The sequence below is a fragment of the Micropterus salmoides genome, unplaced genomic scaffold (assembly GCF_014851395.1).
Source record: "Micropterus salmoides isolate LMB-PRFRI ecotype aquatic unplaced genomic scaffold, ASM1485139v1 Ms_hic_scaffold_8, whole genome shotgun sequence".
NCBI lineage: Eukaryota > Metazoa > Chordata > Actinopteri > Centrarchiformes > Centrarchidae > Micropterus > Micropterus salmoides.
Window position 1 is genome coordinate 10,808,035 of NW_024044570.1, and position 25,857 is coordinate 10,833,891.

General features: G+C 39.7%; 1 protein-coding gene across 5 annotated transcripts in view; it reads left to right on the plus strand.

The window, feature by feature from the left end:
* Nucleotides 1-25,857, plus strand: part of peak1 (pseudopodium-enriched atypical kinase 1) — a 111,812-nt gene that overhangs the window by 41,573 nt on the left and 44,382 nt on the right. For 2 of the 5 annotated variants that reach the window (XM_038705176.1, XM_038705177.1), the window contains one exon: nucleotides 21,804-21,883. The exons of 2 other annotated variants lie outside the window; for them this stretch is intronic. The gene's annotated coding sequence lies outside the window, so the exon portion shown is untranslated. Of the gene's footprint in view, nucleotides 1-10,603; nucleotides 10,626-21,803; nucleotides 21,884-25,857 lie in introns of those variants that run through there. One more of the 5 variants, XM_038705178.1, reaches the window with a different exon arrangement.

Below are 25,857 nucleotides of genomic sequence, written 5' to 3' on the forward strand. Positions count from 1 at the left end.
AAATGGCACTTTTGAAATGTTACAATATTTATAATTAGGATATAGTGAAAACTAGGCTGTCTGTATTTTTTCCAAACAGACATAGCTACTGCAAGTGGAAAAGATCACACTAAATGTCTTCTGACTTGTGGGGGCAGGTGGTGTTATAATTTTAGCTAGGTTGTAAGAAATGGAACTCTGCCAGTCTGTTTATGTGTAAAATATTGTAAAGTCTGACCTCGCTATTTCATAGTGTTTGTTGGTTATGTAAAACAGAAGCCTTGTTTAAAAGACAGTAACACACGCCAGTGTCAAATCCATTCTGAAAATGTATTTATATGATGGAATAAGGAGTGAAGTAATGAATTGTGTTGTATGACAAAACATTTACTGGTCTGAAGCTGATAAATTGCTGACAGGTTATTGGACAAGTGACAGTATCAAGCCCTGTTAAATCAGCCCTTAGAAGATGTTAACAGGTTAAAGAACAGATCTGAAACTGTATGCAGGAATCAGAACTGCAGCATGGCAAGGACTGATAATGATAGCACATTGCTGAGGCTGGTATTGTAGAATTCATTACCATGCTCTTGATCATTAACATTTCTTCTACATTGCTGTAAGTCTGATGTTAAACACAGTATATGTACAATCTATGAGCAAATATTCATCTTGCTATAACTGAACGATTTCAGTTTATTTGTCTCCTTTGTATTATGTCATTTGGCTGTTGTAAGATATCTCTTTGTAGATGAATGGAAACAGCCGACATAAATTGATGAAAGTCTACACTGATCATTTTCGTACGTTCGATCTCAATGACACTTCCTGCCTAACAAGAATGTTCTCCGATCTTGAATAACAAACAGACAGACTTGTCCTCACACTAAAATTGTAATCATGCAGTATCTTGAAAAGTGAATTTAGAATAAAATGTGTGGATGAAAACATCACTGTGTCACAGACACACCGGACAAAGGTTCTACATCTTATTGTCATCCAGTAGATATTGTTTACTGTATGCTTGCGGGAAGGTCAGAAGGCTGATTTTGACTTTCTGCTCCTGCCTCTGGTGGTAGACTTAGTGTTATGTGCTTGATGAGGTGACAAGGAGACATAGGAAGTGTCAAAGATGGCAGGGGGGTGGCAAGCACACTCTAAAATATAGTAACAGATTTGCTTTTTCCCCAAGTTTATATGAATTTAAATATCACTCACTCATCATTATGAAAGCTCACTTCTGTTGAGGAGCTACAGGTGTGATAAGTATAATTTAATTTATTAATTATTATTAATATTAGTATTAGACTTTACTGTCCACCTTAGTGGAAATTTGTCTTTGACTTCTCCGAACAGATATGCAACAATGACACCACAATTAAAATTACATTTAAAAAATACTCAAAGTTAAGAGTATGACGGTGTACCACCATTAACATACAACAACAGTTGTGCCATAAACAGAAAATGGAAAGCAGAGCAGCAGATGGAAATAAGGTAGGTTACAACCTAGAAGAAACATGTTTAAAGGTGCTTTCAATTTACATTCAGTGCCTGTATGGCATGGGGAATAAAAGATCTCTGATAGATGTTCCGGCTCACCCTTGGGTCCCTGCATCGACGGCTAGATGGGAGTTTAGTGGGTGTAAGGTGTCTGCAGATATCTGTCTGGCCTTCCTGAGTCCCGCCCTGTCAAATACATCACCAAGCTGCCTTTATGGCTTGCCAATCACCTTCCCTACAATATTAAATTAAATTAAATTTTGGAAAGCTTGTTTTTGTCTTTCACATTCAGGTTGCCATACCAAGCTGTTATGTTAAAATGTAAGATGCTCAGCTTCCTCATTAAAAAGAATCACTGGTTGGCTCTCTTAAAAATACTCTCTGAGTTTACATTAAAACTTAAAGTGTGATAAATAAGTGGTTTCCTCTGGCCAAATGAGGAAGTATGTAGACCACATTTGTTCCTAAGGTAACTGTTGCTATGGGGCTCTCCCTCTACTGTGGCTATGCACTTTGCATATCTCGTCTTGCCTCACAGTCGTCCTAACTGAATGCGAACATTTGACTTGCGTCACATTGAAACTCAAGAATCAAGCGTTTCTCGTCCATGCAGCTCGTCACAGACTCAGAACAGATAGAAACGTAGTGTCCGACAAAAGTTCAGCTCAAAACGGCGTACCACGTCACTTGCGGCCAATTAGGACATTCTAATAAAAACAAATGCAATCGAACTGATTGTGTCACTGGCGCATCGCATTCAATTAAGACTCTGTTACTTTGAATTATCTTGGTCTTTCTGTATCATGGAATGCCGAGATTGATTTCTTGACAGTCATATAATCTATAATTCCTTTTAAATTACTGCACAGAATCAATTCGACTCATAACAGTTATATGCTTCCTCTCCATTTTGTTGGATATTTTGCTGTCCATCTTCACCTTAATAAGGGAAGGTGTTCCAAATAGTTAGTATCTTAATAACTATTAATTAATTAATTAATAATTAATAGTATCTTCAAAGAGAGATGCTTTTGAATAGATGGGAGAGTGAAAACAGGGTGCAAAACATGCATAATTTCCTCTCCCTTGATCTCTTTCAACTTGCAGTGGACTCTTTGGAGTCCCCTTGTTTTCTCATAGGGCAGACATATGCGGATGCCCTATTAGATAAGGACTTTTTGAACCTTTCCCCATGTGTGCATACTTAAACTATGATTCAGTATTTTATGGTCACAGATTGCACCACTCTCACCAATTTATGTTCTCTACTGGGTTTAGGCTATCAAATATCTTTCTCTCCTGAATATTTCATGACATGATGCCTTCCTCTCATTCAGTGGAATGTGTCATGGCTGATCTGTTGTCGTTGAGGTGGGAGGGATTCTGCGATTTTTATCATTGTGACTATTTAATCGAATCATATGGCCATGTTAAATATTCATTTTAAATCATTGCTGTGCTCTTAAGAAATAAAAGCACAGTGGCTTGTGTAAAGTTAAATTACCTTGTAAATTATGTATAATGGTGTATGTACATGAAATAAAAGATATAGCTCTTGTTCAGAAGAAAATAAATCCCACTACCCCATATGTATCTTGTCAGCAGATAATTCCTTGTATGAGACATGAATGGCTTTAGATTACATGTTTATTGCAGTGGCGTTGTTATAAACAATTGAAGATAAAACACAAATAAGACAACAAAATGAGTTAAGTGATATACTTGTTGTTCCTATAGTCAAAGACAATTCAGTTATTAATTATTTACAAGAACACCTCTCTCAACAACAAACAAGGCTCTCACCAGACGCTGCTAACATGCTAACATTACAACTATTGCACCACTGCTTTTTTCGTATTTTTTCATGAAGACACTCATTTGCCTCTGTTGCTTTCCTCCAGGCCACCTCATTTTGTTCCCTCTGTACATTCAACTCTGAAAAGCAGATTCTTTGCATAGCTTAAAACATTTTTACCTCAGTTTGACACATTTTACCTCAGTCTGCAGCCATTTACATCTTTCCATCCACTTGCGATTGCGACATTTAGAATTTTTGCTTTGCATTCAGTCAAAACAAACCTTAACAGTGTATGTTTAGGCAGCCTGAGGAATGATGTGTCAGATGGCTGTTGAAGTTAAATAAAGAACAATCATAACATGTCAAGTTATACTTAGATAATGATGTTTATTGTTATTTCAGACTTTCCTGATTTTGACCAGGTCTTCCTGAAATTTACAATGCAGTCAGGGTGTGTTTTTAGGCCCAGTAACAGTTATAGGGCAACTTGCTTACAAAAGAAAATCAGGCTGTATGTTGAAAATGTAAAGCACAGGGCACTGCTTTTGTGAGTGTAAAATAAAGTGCTAAAGCGGTGTCTCCAAGGGGTTTTGTCATCTCCTTAAGGAATGCGGGAGTGTTCAATCACACCTCTGGAACCTTTCTTAGATACTGTCTTGTCCTACTTGACATGCGAATAACGGCACAGTCAGTGATTGAATCAAAGCCTCTCCAAGTGCCACTCTAAAATCTGATCCCGGAACACATTTCATCATTCTCCCCATGTTTTTTTAAATTTTTTATAAACAAGTCTACTGAGTGAACTGCATCTTGTCATGCTGGTGTATGTGGCCACTAGACGGTGGTTTTGCATGTCAACAACCTTTTAGCTTGATTGCAGGACCCTTGGCTCATAAGCACATAAGAGTCCATGCTGACCACTTACAGGAAATGCGCACCAGTGTACATCGCATTCATGAGCTGTCTGAAAGCTTTCACATCCACTACCAAATTGTGCTAGTCCAACTGGGCTGGTGGAGCATATTAGCAACTAAGCAGAGTTCTTTAAGCATTAAAAATACACAGTGGATATGCGGATCTAACTGTCCATTCATAGAGGAGAATCTGATATTGGGCAGAGACAGACAGTGGGACATATACTAAGCTGGTTAAAGGTAATAGTTTTGCTCGAGGAAGTACATTTCCACAGGATACACTGCTGCTGTTTCCATTTTTTCCCTCACTTTTATATTGCCTCTCTAATATATTTAAGTTTTCACTGTGATTGTACTAGGAATTTGACATAGCTAAGGGATTCTTCTTAGTCAAAGATGTCAACTGCTTCAAAGTTTAAAATAGCTGCCAATGCAAAAATCTTGAAAACAACTTTAATTTCATAAAGGCACCAGCAGAAATCGATTTACCTTAGAATAATTTTTACAGTTTCTCAATTTCACCAGTAATAATTGCAGAGCTCAGATATTCCAGCGCTGCATATAGAGTGCAAAAAACAATTCAGTGCATTTGCCATTATCACTTTCAGTCACCCGGCTCCCCAAGCTCAACCTCGCTGACGCAGAGGCCCTTTCATATGCTTTGATCCTGTTAATAATTTTTTGCCATGCAGCTGAGAAAGGAGGGCAGATTGAAAAAGCACCAGAATGCTATGCACTGATAGTGGCATTTAGAGAGAGGGGGAGAGAAAGACTTGGAACACTTTGTGGTGTGGGAGTTTCAACAACCCTGTGTTGTCCTTCCCAGACGTTTCCACTAAATGGGGAAAAAGCAGAGAATGGCCTCAAGGCTTCATCTGAAACTGTCCTGCATATGCCAAAGGACAACAATCCTGCCCTGGATAGACAGTAGTTGAATTTGAAACCCATTTTGTTGTTTTTGCCTAAACCTTTGAAAGAAAAATATGTCACTTGTTAATTGAATGCAACTTTCACCATCACTCTCTATATCATTGATTTTAATGTATTTATGATGAATTCTAAGTGTCTTATCTCATCCCTGCTGTCCTTTGCTGTTGGAAAATGTTTTCCTCCTGGACTCCTCCTCCTTATCTAGAGTTGCTCTGGATGGGCTCAAAACAGAACTGGAATCAACACCCCTACTGGTCTGCTGGCAAGGTCGAAAAAGGAAAATATTGGCTGGGGGCGAAAGCAAGCCAAGGAGCTCAACTGTTTCTTCATCCTCCTCTCCACTGGGGTTGGAGATGAATTTCTATGACATTCTTACATTTCTCCATAGAATCTACTGGAGCTCATACTTGCCTCTTGTTATGTCGTGCCTACTGTGGTCGTGATCAGAAAGCTAAAAGGTCTGTATGTTTCCACAAAGCTAATTATTTGATGCAAGAATTGCTTAGTAAAGTGTAATTAAGACTACATCTTTCATACCTGGACATTTAAAGGTGTTTTTCTCCAGTCAGACAGTCAGCAGCAGTGTTGATTGACTGGACTGTATTGCAGTAGGACACAGTAATCTGTAACTGCATCTCACAACTCTTTGGATCGTGGAACCTGTGAATTTTCAGCGGAATTATGACTCTGCAGTGTCAGAAATAAATAGGAGTGATTATGAGCTTCTGTCCTTGCTTCCTTTCGTACTCTCGAGCAGGATTTGTAGTTTTGTGTCAAAAGGTTATGGCATAGCTTTAGAGACACATAGTCAATGTAGTAGGGGTTGAGGCGAAAGCCATCAACCCCTTGAAATATGTATAAACCCAGCTTCACCCCCACACCCCCTTAATTCATTGGTAATTGAAGTCATTGATTAATAACCTACTCTTATTTCTACTTTAATAATAGTGGTCAAAATAGACTTCTGTGATCCCAGAGCTCAGTTAGAAATTTGATTTATTCATAGTTCTAGGTAAATCACCATTGTGAAAGAAGAATGGGTCAAGAGGTCAAGACGCGAATCCCGGCGACAACATGTAAAAGGAAGTCATTACAATGACAAAGACCTCCTCCCACCTCCAAGTAGGGCTGCTAATAGTAAAGGACTGGAATGGATGATCCTGTTATTGTCCCTGTCACTAGGTGTTGGGGAAAATAAAAATGGGAGTGAAGGATGAAACATAGTGATAGATGAGGTTGATATCTGTTAGGTGAGGATTGAAGTGTGTGTGTGTGTGTGTGTGTGTGTTGACTCATTGGATTTAAAGGTCCAGTGTGTAATATTTAGGAGGCTGTATTGACAGAAATGCAATATAATAAACTTACTGTAACTATTTCAGTGGTGTATAAAGACCTTACATAATGAACCGATATGTTTTTATTACCTTAGAATGAGACATGCACGTAGCCATGCATTTATACTTGTGCGTAGGTTTTTCCGTCATTCTGCAATTACACCCCCAAAAGCTAGTCGGCAGTAGCGCTACAGCGTCCACTGTGTTGACTTTTTCCGGCCGAGCAGGCTAACTTCTGGTTTAGCGCTCCACTAACGTAAATGGGGTGTAAAATTGTAAACGTGCGGCTGGTGTAGCCTTTTCAAATGTTACCGACCGAATAGATCACATTCTGATAGCGAAATGAGTCATTTCGCCAGGTTTGCGACGGTCAAATATATTGATTCACTGTGTTACAGCCGCCGTTTTGGCCGCTAGTAAATGTTACTTTAAAGCACGGGGTACTTCCGGTCGGCTCGGAGGCGTTGTGAGGCTACCCAGCCGACCAATCACAGAGCTTACGGTCCACGTCGACTCGTCGTGTAGTTACATTTTTGAGGAGGTGCACGTCAGGCAACGGCGTAGCCTCTTCGTAGCCCCGTAGCCTATGCCATCACCTACGTCGTCGATTTGATGCAGAAGTATAAATTGCCCTTAACCCATGTGTTTATGTATCTAGAGTATAGAATTCATCCTTGAGCAAAGTATAATTTCATCACCGTGTCCCACAGTCACATGGAGTGATCAGATCACTAATATTTTCATGGAGCTATGCTTAATCTGATCCCTGAGATAGAGGAGCATCAGCAACCACAAAAGCTACAAAGGCTTTCTGTGTTATTTTAATCCATCTCCCAGGAAACTCTAGCTTGTATCAGCAATCTGTTTTTCGTGAGGACATTCAGAGGGATAATTACTGGCAACTCTCTGGCTTGACTTCATCCCATCCCCCATACTTTACTTTTATCCCACTGGCTTCTCGTCCCTGACTTTATCCTTTCCTTCCTCTTCCCTGGTCTAAGAAGTGGCAAGATAGAGGTTTCCTTGGTTTCCCCCTTTTGCTCTGTATTGGTTTATATTTTTATTTTTATAGCGTATTCTTGATGACATGATCAATTACTTAATGTGCATATTTCATTGAATTCTCACGCATGTTGTAGCCCCTCGTGAAAATGCCCACGGTTAATGCTGCACTCTTGCTTTTTAATGAACTGCTTACCAGCTTTTTTCTCTCTCTACAACGAATGCCCTTGTGGGTCCTTGGACTAATTCCACCCCCAGTGCCCTGTTTTTATTCTGAATCTGGACCCTGGCCCCTAAGTGTAGAAGACATATGGTCCAGATGACAGCACAGATGATGGGGCCGCATAGACTTCACCACATGATCTGCCAACTGCGCTGACATCTGCATACACACACCTTTGTTGTCAATAGGAAATGGTCTCCTTTAGGGATGAAACGGTATAAAAATTTCATATCACGATTATAGTGACCAAAATTATCACGGTTATCAGTATTATCACGGTATTGGAAAAATGTGCCGAAAAAGATTAAAATGTACTGATACACGCAGTGAAACCATTTCAACAAGTTTTATATTGAAAACTACAAATATAATTGCCATTTTGTGTGCATAAAAAATAAAATAACAACAAATACCTTTTGTAAACATGTGAAAATCCTCTAAGTGTGCATTATAAAGATTTTATATTTTATATTATATACATAATACAATGACCCCGTGCACAATTACATGAAAACAAATAAGTCTTTAGAAGACAGTGACAGTAACTGCAATGAGCCCAACAACTGACATAAATACAGAGGAGTCTGTAGCGTTTCTAGACCTCAGTGTGACTGAAAAATCTCCGCAGCGTTGTCTTCCGCTGTGTTGTCATTGACCCAAACAAACCCACGTTGCATTCTGCGCATGCGTGCCTGCCTCTGGGAGACGCTGGACAGTGTTTGCCGTGAGATTATAATAGCGCGGTTAACCGTACCCGGTTATCATGGTAATTCAAATTGTGTACTCTAATAATAACCTTTGGGAATTTTACCATTGTTTACCGTCAAACCGGTAATTGTTTCATCGCTAGTCTCCTTAAGCTAATTTCAAGAGCTGCACACACGATGACTACGATATTGAAGATATGGCATCCTTTTGAAGATGTTTGAGTTGGCAGGGAATGCCACAGTAAATGCCACTGGTTGCCTTGACATAGATGTCATTCGCATTAGAAAATATGTGCTTGAGGCTCATAGTGCAGCAGAATAATCTGATCTATTTGTTTTGCTGAGATTCACCTATGTCCTTTCAAAATACGGCATCTTTTGCAGCAAACCCTGATGCGACATGATTAACACAGACAATTTTCAACAATATACTTTATGAAGTAGAGATGCTATACCAATAGGCATGTTTCCATGCTGTGAAAGTATTTTATCTTCACTGTCTGCCAATTTGGTAGCCATTTTTTGTAATTACTAGCTTGTAGACAGAAGTTGTCAGTCTACTAAGTTGTCATACCATAGCTGTTTCACTTAGCCCAGAGGAATTGATTTCATAATTACTTTTCTTGACCTAAAAATTACGTTTTTATTAAAAACATGTATTTATGACAGGCATACAGTAAGTCATTAATGACAAGAGGCTAATGTACTAAAGGCTACAGCTTTGCAAGGAAATAAGTTAAATTTTGACTTCGAATAACAACACTGCCATGTTAACCATTGTAAGTTTCTTTTCTTTTTTTATCTCTGTGTGGGAAAGGTGGCTATCCTCTATAGAGCTGAATTTTTCTCACAGCAAACATTTTGGCATGTCATAGCAGGAAAATCACAGGTGTAATTGGAAACATTAAAAACCATGCCTGTTATGTGAGCTAGTTCCAGGGTCCTGGTATGGTGAATGGTGGGTCACTGGCATGGCTTACTGGGACAATTAATGGAACTGAGTCATTGTTAACGAAATGTGTTTCACCTGTGCTTTTCCTACAATGGCAAGTCAAAATGTAAAATAAAAAGATCTGTTTAGATCTAGTGTTTCACTGTAAAATCAAATTTTCACAATGTGATAAATATGATGTGACTGATACTATTTGGCATTCTGCTCTGAATTTCTTTGCTATAATAAACCTTTATAAAGTCATATTTCACTCACATTAACATTTTAATAGTTCTCTTAAACCTTAGACACAGCTGTAGCCCAACCTCTGAGCTGTTAGCATTACCCAAGGAGATATAAACCGATAAACCACATAGGTCTATAGTTTTCTTTACAGTTGTGTTTCCCCTTTATATCACATTGACCAGACCTGTTTAAACATTTCACCTAGTTCTACAGCTAGGGGGTGTAATAGTAGACCCAAGGAGTGTAACATGCTAAAACACTGACATTTGGCTTTCTGGCTACTGGTTTGCATCACTGGTTCATGCCTTATACTTTGATAGTTTTTTTTCGGGAAAAGAGATCACTTTCTCTGTCTAGACTCACTCACTTTACAAAAACATAAGGCTACTGAAACATCTACTAAATTTGTACTAAGCAGGCCGGTGTTACCTTTGCTCAGGTCCATGATATCTATGGGAGGTTGGCAGCTGCTCCACCCTAGCCCTGCCTATAACAGATATCGTTAAGAGGCATCATGAAACTGATACGTCTCTCTGGGAATTCAGTCCCACTGGGAGAATTCAGCTCAACCTCATTCTCTCATTTCTTCCTCTTTTTTACTGTCTCTGTTCACCATGAGAAGTTCTTAATGGGTCTGGATGACGTGACTGTTTTAGTGAACTGCTCACACATGGGGACTGGCTACAATGAGTACTGCTAAAGAGAGGGGAAATTCCAGGTCCCTCTTCAGTCACTCATCCTCTTTTCTTACTTTCCCCTTCAGGTTTTTCTGTTTCGTTTACCTTCTCTTCTTTTAAATGTAAGAAGCCAAGTTGATTATATTCTTACCCTTCTTTTTCCTACCACTCTCCTTCCCTCTGTTTCTGTTCTAAAATGTTTTGGCTCCTTCATCATGAGCCATTCTCACTTGTTCCCTCCCTCCTCACAGAGCACTCAAGCTCTTCCTCCCTCTCTCTGTCTCTCATTCATGCAACAGCTACATATCGACTATGCTTGTCATGTGGCTCTCTACCCCCTTTTGTCTGCCTGGCCACTGATCGGATACACTGCACTGCTTTGTAAGTAGCTAGCCACGTTTTTTTTTTGTTTGTTTGCTTTCTTTATTCTTCACCTCCCTCCTCTTCCTGCTCTTCAAGGCTCAAACAACTGTTGCTGTCTGCTCAGTATGGCAGAGGCTTGCTAGCATACTGACAGGCTCAGAGGCACAGACAGACAGGATGATCACACAGGACTTAAGAGATCCACAGACAAAAAAGGCTGTGCATATGGGACAGATTGTATGAAGTGGAGTCAGGGAGAAGCGGAGGAGAGGGAGTCACATGCCAGTCTATGTATCATTATTATCATCTCCTGTCTCAAGTGTCAAGTGCTGACGGGACACCCTCTAATTAAGTAGGCTGTGTGGCTTTGGACAAGCTGGCTCACATGTTAATGACAACTCTTTATACACTGGAGTAGCTGCAGCTTTCTTAGTCACATTTTAATGTTTTGGGGCAACAATGGGAGTGTGTCACCTCTTAAAAATACTTGTGTTTGAGCTTATTAAAAAACTACTTTTTATCTGTTCATGTAACTTAACCTTTCTGAGAAAAAAAATTATGTTGTCCTGTTCAGATCTAATCTTTTATATGGTATTGTAGCAGCCTGTGCTTCTTTTTCTCTTCCTTGTGAATATTTAATGTGTGGAGGTAACGCTTAAAAGAGGGTTATCTAGCTTACAGGGACTTTTGTTTGCACCCCGACTTTCCTCTTTGCATTTTCAACACAATACTTCACTGTCTGCATAGAAATTCCAGCCATAATAAAATTATTTTAACTGATTGTAAGAATGGAACCTGTGAGTGAAAGAAGTGAAAGAGAGAGAAAAGCACACGGAGACTGAGATTGGGACTGATTGATTTGGTAACCCTTTTCTCTTTTGTTCAGATGTGAAGGAAAAAAGTACACGCTCAGCAGTGCTTAGAGAACAGTCAAGTTAATGCAACTTGATTTGTGGCTGATCCGTGACTATTTTTGCTTATGTATTGGATAATCCCACCCCTCCTCCAACATATTTCTTTCCAATGAGCTCTAAGCAGGAAGACACAATACATGCACATATCTGCGTGTTAGCTAATGATTTTGAGCCTGAGCACAGAGAAGGTGTGTTTGATGATCTGTGTTTGACTCGACTGAAAACAAGAACCAATCTTTATGTCACTGCAGAGTGGTAGTTTTGAGTCAATTCAGTCTTGATTTTAGTCCGTTCACATAGCCTGTTTCAGTGCATCAAGAGTGATTCAACCTGAAATCGTTAGGTTGACTTGCAGGTGAATTAAAGACTTGATGTTAAACCTAAAAGTGATATGCCTAGGCCAGAGGAAGGAGCTTTTTCATTTCTTTCTGGAGGGTTATTGTGCTTATTTTCACATGCCTAGGCGTGACTTCATTTTGTGTTAGCACTGGTGCTTTCACATAAGGTCTTACCTGATGGAGCAATAAGAAATGTCTGATAAAATCCTTAAAACTGTCATAGGTGACGTCAAAAATACTGTACTATATTGAATTGAGTAATTGAGAGAATACTTGTGCGGTGGGAGTCGGCCTCATGTTACCTTTGGGCCCTTTTACTTGGGGCATGTCTTTTTCTGTAGTGTTTTACTCAGTGCTTGAAATGGGGAAAAAAATAGGTGCCAGTACTCCCCCCACCCCCCGCACTATCCTCAACTGTAAGATGAAACTAGTAAATATTAACATTAAGGACTTTGTGTATAAACCACTTAATTTCCTGCGTTCTGAACACATTTTCTGCACCAGTTTATGGAGGAAATGTCTTTATTTATATGAAGTGAAACAAAATTAAGGTGATGGCTAACAATTCTAAATATAAAAACATAATGGAATATAATTCAGTAATCAGCTTTTGGACAATGCACATTTGTTTCTTCTACATTTCAGTTGCATTGCATGTTTCCCTATTGTGCATTGTTTCATTTGTTATTCAATAATTTTTATTGCTGTTTTTCTGAACATTTTTAACAAAAGCTTTCAAAAAGTGATGGAGACATTCAGAATCTGACCTGTCCCCAGCATCCCCAGTGTAAATGACACCTATCTGTCGATACTTTTAAATGTCCCAGCCCATCCAGGCTGTGAATGTTCGGTTCACGACAAGTGACATTGACGAGCTACATTCAGCACACGGCTGCTTGAAAGGCACCCGAGCTTCTCTTCTCCCTTGTCTCTCTCTGCCGACAGAGTTTAGCAGGCAGAGAGAATGGGAACAGGTGAGCGTCACGTAGCGCCCACAGTACCTGATATGGAGAGGCCAGAGGAGAGTACCAACAGCTTGGGAGAAGTCCCAGTACGAAAGAAAATGTCCCAGTATGCCAAAGAATAAAATGTCGAGGTGGGCGTTCCGGCCCACTTCAAGCACTGGTTTTACTGCAACCTATAAAACATTCAGGGCAGACTTTCAAGCTAAGGTGCATGTTTCCACACCTTTCCTTATTGCCCTTTTACCTCCATGGGATAAGTGAGGGCAGACAACAAAATGAATCAACTCGGAAACAAACTATTTGGAAGCAATCCTCTGTCAAGACACGTGGTGAAACTGCAGTTGTCACTTAAAAGTGGACTTCATTTAAACTAAAGTTGAAAAATATAAAAATGAAAATAATTGTGAGTTACTGTAGAAATTGTCCAAAAATGTAATTCTAATTCAAATTTGGTTAACTAATGTTTCTCCATGCCTCCATGCCTCACAGGTAGGCTACTGTCTATAGCTGTATTATCTGTCTCTGAACTGAAGAGTTGCAGTGGTAGCTGTCACTGTGGAGCCCCTCTCACCAGTAGCAGCACGAAGCCTGCCACTAAGTTGTTTGGAGGTTGTTATAGAGACAAGACAAGGTAGAGCAGACTGACAGGAAGCAAAGGTAAAGATGAGCTAGATGACCGAGCATAACAACTGTTCTGATGACTGTGGTGGACTGTATATGCATGTTCATGAAGCTGCCTGTAGGACTGATCTGTGTCTGTGTGGCGTCGACTCTGCCGCTGAGCTCAGGAGTTTAAGTGATGATTTGTTTGTGGTCTTCCACTGAGCCCTGTTGTTGTGTAAAAACTTCCTGTGTGTCCCTGTATGCCACCAAAGACTTGCACTGTATCCAACATACCATATTTAAGAAAAACACAGGTCTTACGTCGTAAGACAGGCTTGCGTTAAAATCCCTTAAATTTATTGGAGGATGACGGTCAAAGCTGGAGAGACAAATAGCAGTTTTGTAATTACAGTTCAGTGTTGTTTTGTGACTTAACAAAATGGGTATTTAATGTGCATTGGATCATTCAGTAATGCTGAAATACTATTAAGAAAGACCGACACATTGACAGTTGTCATTATGTTGTGTAGATACCTTACAGAGGAACCTCTAAACAGCACATGCAGTCATTGCCTACCTTAGTGAATGTGGTAACACGGTATGTTTTGCTTGAGAGCCATGTGTGAATGATGGGTTCTAGAGTCGTCATACCTCAATTCTGATTTCAAGAAGGTGTCATGGACAATTTAGGTTAAATTACTGGTGCATAGTAATTTAACCTAACCAAAGTATTGTTTGCGCCAAAGACACATACTCATTTAGATTTCTGTGTTTCTCGTCTGGAATCTTCTTTTTTTTATGTTTAAATGTTTTACTTGTCCTGCAAGTGTTCCAGTGGATTTGCTGTAAGCTGTTAGGTCAGCCTCTCAGCAGCCAGTGTTAATGAGAGTGAGTCAGCAAATTATGCTCACAGAATCTGGCCATGGACTGGGAAAGGTGAAGGTGATCTGGCAGTCAGGTTAAATGCATTTATAACAACTACAAAGATGCCAGGAAACCAGTGCTCATTATCCTCATATACAGTCATGTACAGAAATGTGGCATACGCAGTCACACGAAAAGCAGACATTCAAGCATTTAGCAAAAAATTTGTTAACATTTTTGTGTGGAATAAAATGTTAAGTACATTTTATCTAGTTTAAAACTGATTGATCTGAACAGTCCCATCTTTTGTCCTTTTAATCAGCAACTTGTCCAAAAGTTCGTCTCATGCATTCATTCATTCATTCAATAATGACACCAAAGAAAAGTTTAACAAACACTAGGAAGAGCACTGCTCAGAGAAGACACACCAATAGTATATTAGAGCTGTGAGTCATGTGGACGGGAATTTACAGGTAGCAGGTGGACTACTGAAACCAGCTGCTGTTTAATAGGTAGGAGGGAGGTTGTGGTCAGTTAAGTTCAGAGGCAGAGACATGGGTGCAATGGTACCTGCAAACACAACACTTGAATTTTAAGACTGATGAAACAAGCAAAACAAACAGTGTTGGACCGATACTGTAGAATCCTCTGAAGAGGAATGCCACACCACAGAGTGGTGGTAAACTAAAGGTTTGATGGTCCTGCTTATGACAAAAAAACACCTGTATTCAGTGATTGTTCTACTGTTATTTAGTTATTCACTTTAGTTATTAGTGCACCAGCTGACCTGCTTTGGTCAACTGGAGCAGTCAGCTGTGTTTTTATTGGGCAGCTCGCAGGTGTATAACTGGAGTGTGTGGGAGGGCAATGCTGGACAGAGTGTGTTATTCTGTACTTAAATAACACTGAAAAATCACTGGAGCATAGGGTGTATAATCCTGCTCTGAACCATCCTCCGCTTCAGAATGCTCTTCCTGAGCTTTTTCTATTATAGAAATGAGTCCTACTGTCTGGGGCAAGCCTGTTGACTCTTTAGCTGTTCTACATGGCACTTGTCACACAACTAGGTCACTTTTAGCTGGGTACTCACCCAGGACCATAACCTGAGGCTTAGTTTTGTTGTTTCATCCATCCTTTCTGAAAGTTTTAACATTTTACTCGTTAAGTTAAATGCTGCCATCTGGGGACATCACTTGAACAGAGTCCAGAAGGGCAAACCACACAAGTGATCAGACAATCATGCATTGAAAACAATGATTATATAATTCTCTGTCCTCCACAACGAGCATAGCTGGTAGGAGAAGGTAAACCAGATAGTAACTCTGAAAAATCCAATAGACTTTCACTGATCTGCCATAACATTATGACCACTGACAGGTGAAGTGAATGACACTAATTATCTACAGTAGTTATCAGGACACCTGTCATTGGATGGTATATATTAGGCAGCAAGTGAACATTTTGAACTCAAAGTTAATTTGTTAGAAGCAGGAAATATGGGCAAGTGTAAGGATTTGGGGGAACACATGGTACCAGGATGCACTATGGGAAGAAGGTAAACCGGTTATGCTTTGGGCAATGTTCTGCTGTGAAACCTCAGGTCCTGCCATTCATGTGGATGTTACTTTGACATGTACCACCTAGTTAAGCATTGTTGCAGACCATGTATACCATTTCATGGAAACGGTATTCCTTGATGACAGTGGCCTCTTTCAGCAGGATAATGCGACCTGCCATGAAGCAAAAATGGCTTAGGAATGTTTTGAGGAACAAAATAGCGAGTTCATGGTGTTCCCCAGACATTAGTCCAATCGAGCATCTGTGGGATGTGCTGGACAAACAAGTCTAATCTATGGATGCCCTACCTCGCAACTTATAGGACTTAAAGGATCTGCTGCTAACATCTTAATGCCAGATATCACAACACACCCTCAGTGGTCTTGTGGAGTCCATGCCTCGATGGGTCAAGGCTGTTTCGGCGGCAAAAGGGGACCTACACAATATTAGACAGATGGTCATAATGTTATGGGTGATCACTGTAATAGAGCTGCAACGATTAATCAATTAGCTGTCAACTATTGCATTAATCGATTAATCTGTTTGAGTAAGAGAAAAAAAGTAAAATTTCTCTCACCCCAGATTCTTAAATGTGAACATTGTCTGGTTGCTTTACTCCTCTATCAAAGTAAACTGAATATCTTTGGATTTTGCACAAAACAAGATGTTTGTGGATGTCATCTTGGGCTTTGTGAAACAGCAATGACGTTTTTCACCATTTTCTGACATTTTATAGACCAAACAACTAGTCGATTTAAGCTGGAAAATAATCAACAGATTAATTGACCATGAAAATAATCGTTGCAGCCCTAGACTTATACAACAGTTTGGGTCATAACGTTTGCCTTTGTTGTCTCTTCAAAGTGAGTATAGTAAAATTAAAGGTTTGCCTCAATGTTGTTTACCCTACTGGACACCATTGTAGCACTAGTGCCATATCCTGCATCTCAGCAATGAAGCTGGTGAGAAAATATAATCATCCAAAGGAAAGATGGCCAGAAATACAGAAATAGCATTGAAGTTTTGAAAAAAAAAATCTATTTCCTTCTAACTAATAGGCACACAATTCTGCAGCCTAAACCGTTGTTGGCTTGTGCCTGAGCCTTGCCAGAAATGTTCATTAGAATTCCCGTAGAAGTCCCGTACTAGAATGAGTAGAGAGGAATCTTACCTGCAAATGAACAAAAATGTTTTTGAAACTTTGGCTGCAACTAACGACTATTTTGATAGTTGATTAATCTATCGATTATTGAAACGAATAATCGACTATTCGGATTATGAATCGCAAAATGACACAATGCCTTTTAATTTAGTAAGTAGCCTTTAAATTAAACCTGAGGTTGTTTTAGGCATGTGCTAATTAACAGTCAAGATAATAAAATAATTACTCCTAAATGCATCTTTTAATGAATGTTTCTGCTGTAACAGAAAGTTCCGCTGAAATCACGTCCTGATAAGCATCTGATCTGCTGTTTAGTGAGGGAGCAGCTTTCACGCCAGTACTGCAACACCCCAGGACAAACTGACACTGTATACAAAGAAAGGAATAACGTCATGCATTACATTTGCCGAATTTACAAGACGGGATCAATAATAACGATTTTGTAGTAGACAGCGTTTCACTACATTTATATTGTTTCCCTTAACTCAACAACTCACAAAACTCTGATTTTTTTAAGGGAGATTGGGGCGTATTAGCCGCTGCCTCACGCACAGACAGGAGAACTGTTTTCTGTTCTTTAGAAAGTATGAAATTGTCCGGTGTTGTCTAATCTTGCGAACTCTGCAGCAACACGTTCTCCAGCTGGGAACGTCGTCATGAGCGATGCATCGTTTATGATTGTAAAGTCAGGGCACATCTGGAATGTGAACGCCGCCGTTGTGTATCATAATTATGTGCTATTCACAGCAACATTACTGTAACAATCAATCAAATTGACCAACTGTATAGAAAATGTTTCAGCTCATAACGTGAAGTAACACGGCTTTAACTTGAAGCTAGCTCGCTAACTAGCTTACCGAGACGAGTCGTCAACATCCACAGAGACACGACGTTACGCGCCTCCTCTTCAGATGCTCGGGTGTTTCCAGGAAAGCTCAGCTTTGCTGCATTTCATGACCTTTCTGGCTGAGTGAAGAGTGAAATGATGCCACACTCTGGAGTTTTTAGGTTGTGAAGGTGTTACTGCAGCTCTGGTGTGTTTTTAGTAACTTTACTGTTCACATGACTTTACTCCGTTAAGCTGACAGTGTCGCTACGGCCCGATGACGTCATGAACAAAACGATTATTAAATTTGTTGGCAACGATTTTGGTCGACTACGTCGATTAGTTGTTGCACCCCTACTAGAAACAGAATTACATTTATTCATAACATGGGTTCACTAATGTACTAATGTAACATGTTTTCACTGCACAATTTTAAGGGATTTTCTCTCCACATTCCCATTTGGACAGATCATTTTTCAGTCTAAAGCAAATAAATAGCATGATAAAAATCCCCAAGGCTCCTGAGATGACTGTGGCTATTTTTATCTCCAAACAAGATGCTTAGTCCTCGGATAAATTAATGCAGGAAGGTTTTTAAGATAGAATCCCTAACATGGGGGGATGGTTTGGCGTTTGGTTTTCATAGGTTTTCCTTGGTTGCATAGCAACATGGAGCCACCAATTTTGTCTCCAAATATGACATCTCAAACAGATCCTAAAGGAGCAAAAGCAGGACAGAGTTTGCAATTGGGCTGTGCAATTTCAATCTACTGACAGAAAATATGTCCTCCCTTCACATTTGGCATTAAATCCACCAACTGGATTAGGAGAACTGTTACTGTTCAGTTTATTTTCAGCACACAGTATACCAGGACAAGATAGATAGTTTGCATGCTGCACAGTAGAGCATTATACACACATAGGAGACACAAAGTGACCCCAGAGAGGTATGCCTTCTGTATTGTAGCGGAGTTTTGATAAATATCCAAAATAAAGGTTGGGTGCCAGACAGTAATCTCAGTCTTAACCTGTCACTTTAAAATGATCAGTATTAACAATTTGGATAGATAACCCAGATAGCTTGTGACCCTCACTACAAACATACACCAAATAAAAGAAAATGCCAAGTATAAATGCAGTTTTTTCAATTAAAGCAGGTTGTATTTAAATCAGATAATAATCATGGTTCAATAGTTAACACTAGAGCCAATATGAGGTAATAGCTGATAAAATAATATTGGTATCTGTCTTAATAACAGCTTTTAAATGACAATTAAAAAAGAAATGGAGGGATGCATCCTTCAATCACGTTATGAGTGTTGTCGTTGCTTGATTTTGTCAGTAATCAGCTGATGTATTTACCTGTGCTTTAGTTCAAAGTGCTATTTATACTTTTTTTAACTGCATTATTTCATGCTATCTTGGTGAGGTCTCATAACTACAGATAATCTTTGTTTATGTTATGTGTTTCTGAAAAGGAGAATAAAAAGAATGTCGACTATTATATCGAAAATCAGATTTTAAAATCCTCTAATATCAAAATTGAAAAAGTGTGTCTTAAAAATCTCATATCACTCGGGCTGTATTTAACACTCAAACTCTTACTCACAAAATGTGACTAAATCAACAGAAACCACATTTAAAATTTAGAATCATGGTAAGAAAAATCAATTGTCCATTAGTTACATTAATTAAATAACGAATCTTGATGGTCCTCAACCTTTCAGTGAAGATGTGTGAGTTGTGGGAATGCTTGAGTGTGTGTTTGTACGTTCAAGGGGTATTTCCTTTCAGCTCAGAATGAATCCCGTTCATTTCAGTTGAGTTCAGGTGACAGAGGGGTCAGTAAGGATGTGTGTGTTTGTTTGGGGGGCTCTAATGTCCAAGGAGGGTGGAAGGTGTGGGGTTAGGTACCTTAACTGGAGGCAGGAGAATAGCAGAAGCCTGGAAAGTTGCAGGAAAGACTTTTTTTTAGGACTAACACGGACAAGAAAAGTGCACAGCTGCATCCGAGCAGGTCAAAGAGGTAGTTGAACATGATTCATCCAATCTCACTGCAGGGATCAGCTCATTTCCAGCAGCACCTTGTTGTCCAGGAAATTCAGGAGATCTAGCCAGTTCTTGGAATATATGCATCTTTGTTTACTTTTATATACATCCTTTTTTCCTTTCAGAGCGAATATGTCTGGATTAAACTGCTTATTATCTCCTCCTTTAGTCACTCTCACTCCTCTTTCAGTTCCCCTCCATGCTGCTTTAGTTAGTTTGTCCCTTCCCCTGGCTCACCAGTGTGTCTGATTTATCCCCTCACCTCCCACCTTCTTTCCTGTCAAGGTTGAAAAGGGCTACTTACTTTTCTTCTCCCCATTTTTGCTACACAGTAAGGTAACAGTATATTTTGTGGCGGCACAACACCCAATGCAGGCAGCACTCCGACCGTTCCTGACCTTGATACTCTCTTTGGCCACGTGTGTGGTATTGCAGCCAGTGCAGAGCAAACGATGCATACATAGGAGAGGTGCAAACAGGTGGGAGTTTCATTCAGATGAGGCAGTGTAAAGCAAGTTTTTGGAAAAATGTGTCTTGAACCTCTCTTTCTGACGCAAAACCAAATATTTTGATATATCTGCACTCTCTGATTTGAGATGTGCACAACTGTCTTCTATGATTACCTTGATTAAATTACATGCAAATGATCCTAGGCTGATACAGAATAATCTGACACACTTGTATTCAAGTGACGCATGATGAAACCATTCACAACAGGGATTTGTGCCATAATATAACTGCTCCAACAAACTATTTTTAATTATTTGTTTCTATACTAATTAACTGTTTAAAAAACACATGCACACACACCATCTGCCTTTGTCTACAGATTTGTGGCATTGTGTGTTCGCATTGTGCCGCTCTGCACCATCCGGACAAAAATATAATTTTCAGGAGAAGCCGATTCTTCATTTGTCTTCATGCTTCGCTGTGATTGGCACAGCTGTTTCAGTGCGATCAGAGAAGTGATGTGACTGGCTGAGAGTGTATTTATTAGTCACTAAACCCTCCTATCGATGTTCACCACTGCGTGGAGATGCCCACGCAGTCCGTACACCCAAGATGTCGGTGTGCTCGCACGATTAAAATAGGGCCAGAAGAATCATGACTGCCTGACAGCTTAAAAACAGCTAAAAACTCAAACCACCCAGGATCTCAATAACTACATAAACATTTAATTGTGTCTGTGTTGTGTGTTTGGATTCTGATGCAACAGCTTTTCTGCACAGAAGATGAAGATAAAGTTCCCTGGGTGCTAAATGTACCACTAAACTAGATTTTCGTGTAATGATGCTTCTTCTGTTGAGCTGTTATTCTCATCATTCCAGGCCAAGCTACTTGCCATAGTTCACCTTGTAAAACAACATGTACATAATGCATTATGTTTGCTCATGTTTGAATATGCAATACATACATTTTTTATTAATTCCAATAAAAAAATGTTTTTTATCCCCGCTGCAACAGGCAGGTATTATTCTGTTGCATCCATTTCACCTTGTATGCCTAGATTTAAAAAAAAAAAAAAAGAAGAAAAAAGAAACTTTTATTAAGAGTCAGAGAAGAATAGGGGCCACTTGAAGCTTAAAGTTCATGGAGTTCATATGTATCAAGTTGTGTACACTGGGGTCTTGGCCCTACCATAATAAAGTGTCTGGTTTTTAGATGAATTTCCCCACTGCTAAATCTACCAATAAATCTAATGTCTGTTCTGTTCTTCTGGCCAGAAGAATGACTTGCGATGTTAAGAGATTAGCGTCAGGGAAAATTAACAAATTGCTCTTTCTTCTTCTTCCACTCTGTTCCTGTTTCCATTTCCATCAACCTCCCTCTTCATTCTTTCTCTCACACTCTCATGCGTTCTGTTTATCTTTCTCCCTCTGACTTTCTCTGCCTGTTTCTGTCTCCCTATCATCTGCAGGTTCCAGAAGTAGGTGGTGTCTGCTTCACCAACTTCACCGACTGCATGGCTGCTAGTGCTGCTGCTTGATTCCTTGCACTGTGAGTTCATTCCTATTGTGTGTGTGTGTGTGTGTGTGTGTGTGTGTTGATCTGTTTGTCCATCTGTGTTTTTGCCATGTCCTCATAAGATTTTCTTGGTTGTTTAGTCAGTCTACGGCGCATGCCCACTTGAATTAATGACATACCAAACCCTTTTATATAACCTTTATCCTATTGCGGTAGCTACCTCTCCATGACGTTATTTGTGGTACTGTTTTGAAATGCGAGGATACACTGATATATATATATATATATATGAGGATTCTTTCAAGGTTTTTCTAATATGATCGACCCCTTTCACATTCCACCTTAGCTTTAAATTCTTAGATAGTGTTTTCCTAAATGCTAGCCTAAATGTTCATCTAAACTGGTTAACTTTCTTTAAAGTTGTTGTGAAGATTTTGTTGACAACTTACCTTTGCTAACGTTGTCATGCACTATTATCCTGCTAATGATCTCTGTTTCCATATGTCTCTGTGCCAGCTGGGTAAAAAGCAGCCATCTGTGTTGTTGTGTCTCAGCAGGTTTGGGTCCTGCTCTGTTTGCATGTGTTCAGTCTCCACAGCTCCCTCCACAGATGTTGTGTGTGTGGGGGTGTGTGTGTGGGGGTGTGTGGGTGTGTGTGTGGGGGGGGGGGGGGTGTAATAACAATAGATACTTCATGTGCTGTACTTGACCTTTAACAAAGGAACACCAGACAGCTATATTTTCTTTAGTTTTGTCTGTAACATTTGCTTTTCTTTGGTGCTTCGAATCAAGACCTTGAATTTACACACTCTCACATTACGTTTGAACTTCGGTCATCATGCCCCATCATTTAGGATTACATTGTGTCCCATTGCGATATTGATGCTGAAACAACATATTTTTCATCCTTCCACCATCCCAAGGAAAAAAATTACAATATAATTGACCCTTCGCTAAGCCACACCCTGAATACACAGCTTTCCAATTACAGCACAGTATAGGAGTCGCTCTAACTGAGGTCCGATACTTTCATGGCTGCTCTCCATTAACTGTAATGCAAAAAGAGTCGTTTTCTAGCTTTATTCTGCCGTATTTTTCCAAGATATGGTCAAACGCTGTTCCTGGGGCAATTGTAATAGTTACAGTTGCTACCCAGAGAGGTTGAAAGCAGAAGTACGATTTATTCTCTTTCCAACACGTAAATTAAATCCAGAAAAATGTAGGCTATGGTTTGTTCCTAATGGGATGTTAGTTAGCTAACGCTAGCTAAATTCCTACTGAATTTAACATAATAAATCCCTACTGTTCTGCTTTTTAATGATTCTAATAATGAATAGAGGCCTACTCAATCGTCGGGGGATACGATGGTTCACTTGTCCTGTGTGATCGGTAGGCTGTAGTTTATGTCTTTCATTTTTTTCACGTCTGTTTGAGTCAGTTTGAGTCAGTCTGACAGCCAGAATACAACCTTCAAATGTATAATGCAACTGCAAAACTGTCTGTTTTTTTCTGAGATCGCTTTTTCCAACAAATTTGTCAATATTGTTCCGGGGAGTGCAGTAATAGACAGTGGCGGCGCTGTGATAAAAGTTCATAACAGCCCCGAGTTTGTCGGACTTAGCAACAGTAACTAAGGGGGGCGTGACTTTGCGAAGGGTCAATTACATGTAGTGAGCAGCAAAAACTGTCTGGCAGCAAAACTCTCCCTCACAACCAGGAAGTGTGTGGAATCTTACTTTAGAATTTTTTTTTTTGTGAGGCCAGTCAGGCTTGATTTTACACACACATGCATCAATTGAAATGGTTTGGGGCTGGTTGGAAGAAGTGTGGTGGATGAAATGCTTGTTCAGGGAAAGGTAGAGGTACTGTACCTTGTGTGAGCTGCAAGCATGTATAGGCTCTCTCTTTCAAAGCTTTTTACCCACAGGCAGCTGCTTGCCATCGCCCCCTGTGCATATCCCCAGGAAGTGTCTGTGGCGTGGGATGGCATTAGCCATCTCTCCCGCTGTCTCTGCTTTCTCCAGTATCCATTAGTTTCTGCTGCCGTTGGTTTGTTTTGCACTTGGCAGCTAAGAGGAAGAAGGTGTTGTGTTCAATGTAATTGGATGATGTGTTATTGATTTCCAAGCTCTTGATGCCAGCAGTCATTTTTTGTCCCACACTGCATAACCTTCAGCGAAGCCACTAAAAGAAATGATTGTTCACATTGCTATGTGTCTGTCTAAAACTAGCTGCCAGAAAATACTGTAAACAATGATGGACTGGTCAGGGATTTGTTGTTTTTGTTGTAATTACTACTTTAATGTTTTCGCTAACTACAAGCAAGCTTCCTGGATGGTCTCCTCTTGTGTTACCCTTCCAAAAAGGTCTTCTGTGTTTTGCAGGACTAAAGCCTGTTATTACAGCTGTTATGGTTCTGCCACCGCTACTGTTATATGTTATATTGAGTTGATCATTTTTCAACTTGGACCATGTACTGTCAAGTAAAGTCATGCCAACTTGGCACAACTTTACTTGTGAAGTTAATCTTCGATATAAAACTAAAACCCATTATGGAGCACAGTGATTTTATTATCTCTTTTACCTTCCCATATTGAGGTTTCTTTTTTGTCTTATTTTTTTTTTATCAAAGTCACATTTTGGAATAAAGCCCCTGATTTAGTATAACGCAAGACAGCTGTGAATGTTTTCCAAACTGGGGCCAGATTTTTAGATTAGCATAACCATTCTCCAGAGAGCACATTTATCAGGCAGAGAAACAGACAAAGCCATGGTTAAATCATTAGTGAAATAAGCCTGTCCTCCATTACCGTCAGCCTAACACAGTCCAACACCACCATGGGAAAAGGAAAAGTATTTCTACATTCACGAAAACACTGTGTCTTTTTATTCGTGGTAATTGGGAACTGTTATCAAATCTGTTCCCCCCTTCTCATCTCTCGAACACTGTAGCAGAAACAGCCGATTGTTCTTCTAAGAAAGTAGGACGAGTTTTTCCAGCAGCTTCAGTTTTGTCTTGGGGCTGTTTCTCTCTTTTGTAGCTTCCTATATATTCTGCCTATATTCTGTTTCTCACAACTATACTCCAGAATGACTAATTAAAGCCTGGATTTGGCTATTGTGAATGTAGAAGGAGTGTCAAGAGTAAGTATTACATTGTATGTGAGCTCTCTTCTTACCGGGTATATTACAGTTAAGATGTGTTTGAACCTTTTGTCACAGAAACTTTATTTTTACTATTGTTTGTTAGTAATTTTTTTTAACAGGCACCATACAGATAAACACAGATGTGATGTATATAGGATGTCTAGCTAAAGCTGAAATTCAGCCCCTGTTCATGGTTAGACTTTTAAGATCAGGTTAAAATGGCTAAACAAATAAATAGATCAAACACATTTAGGATAAAAAACAAACAAACTACAAACAAACTCAAATACACTTATTCTTCTGGTTTTCTGTCCTTTTGTTCAACGGGGTAGAGTCAGTGGAAGCAGGGAGGATTTTAGTCAGAAGCGAGAAAACCTTCATGAGCTCTCCACAGTCATCACCAACCTGCCTCTGGCTAATCCCTGTGTCAGTTGTACACCAGTGCGTGGGGAGTGGGAGTGAGTGAGAGTGAATGAGCGTATGTGTGTGTTGGTGTGTGTGTGTGTGTGTGTGTGTGTGTTGGTGTGACAGTGTGGGTGAGAGAAAGAGGAAGGAGTAAAATTTTAAAAGAGAGAATAAAAATGATGACACGCTTGTTATTTATATCCCTGCAGCTGGAGTGTGCAATCGTATCGACCTGGTACAGTGCTGCATTTGTGTGCAAGTAATTCAAGGTTTGAATGTGTGCATGCATTTACTGTAGATGAAACATGCACTGTTCGTTCTTTTCCCATGACCAGCACATTGACACAGCAGTGACTGAACATGTTTCAAACGTCCTTTTCTGCCTTTCCAGCCTTGTGTTGCATACAATAAGTTATTAAACATGCCCAAAAAAGCATGGCTTATGTTTGACCAGG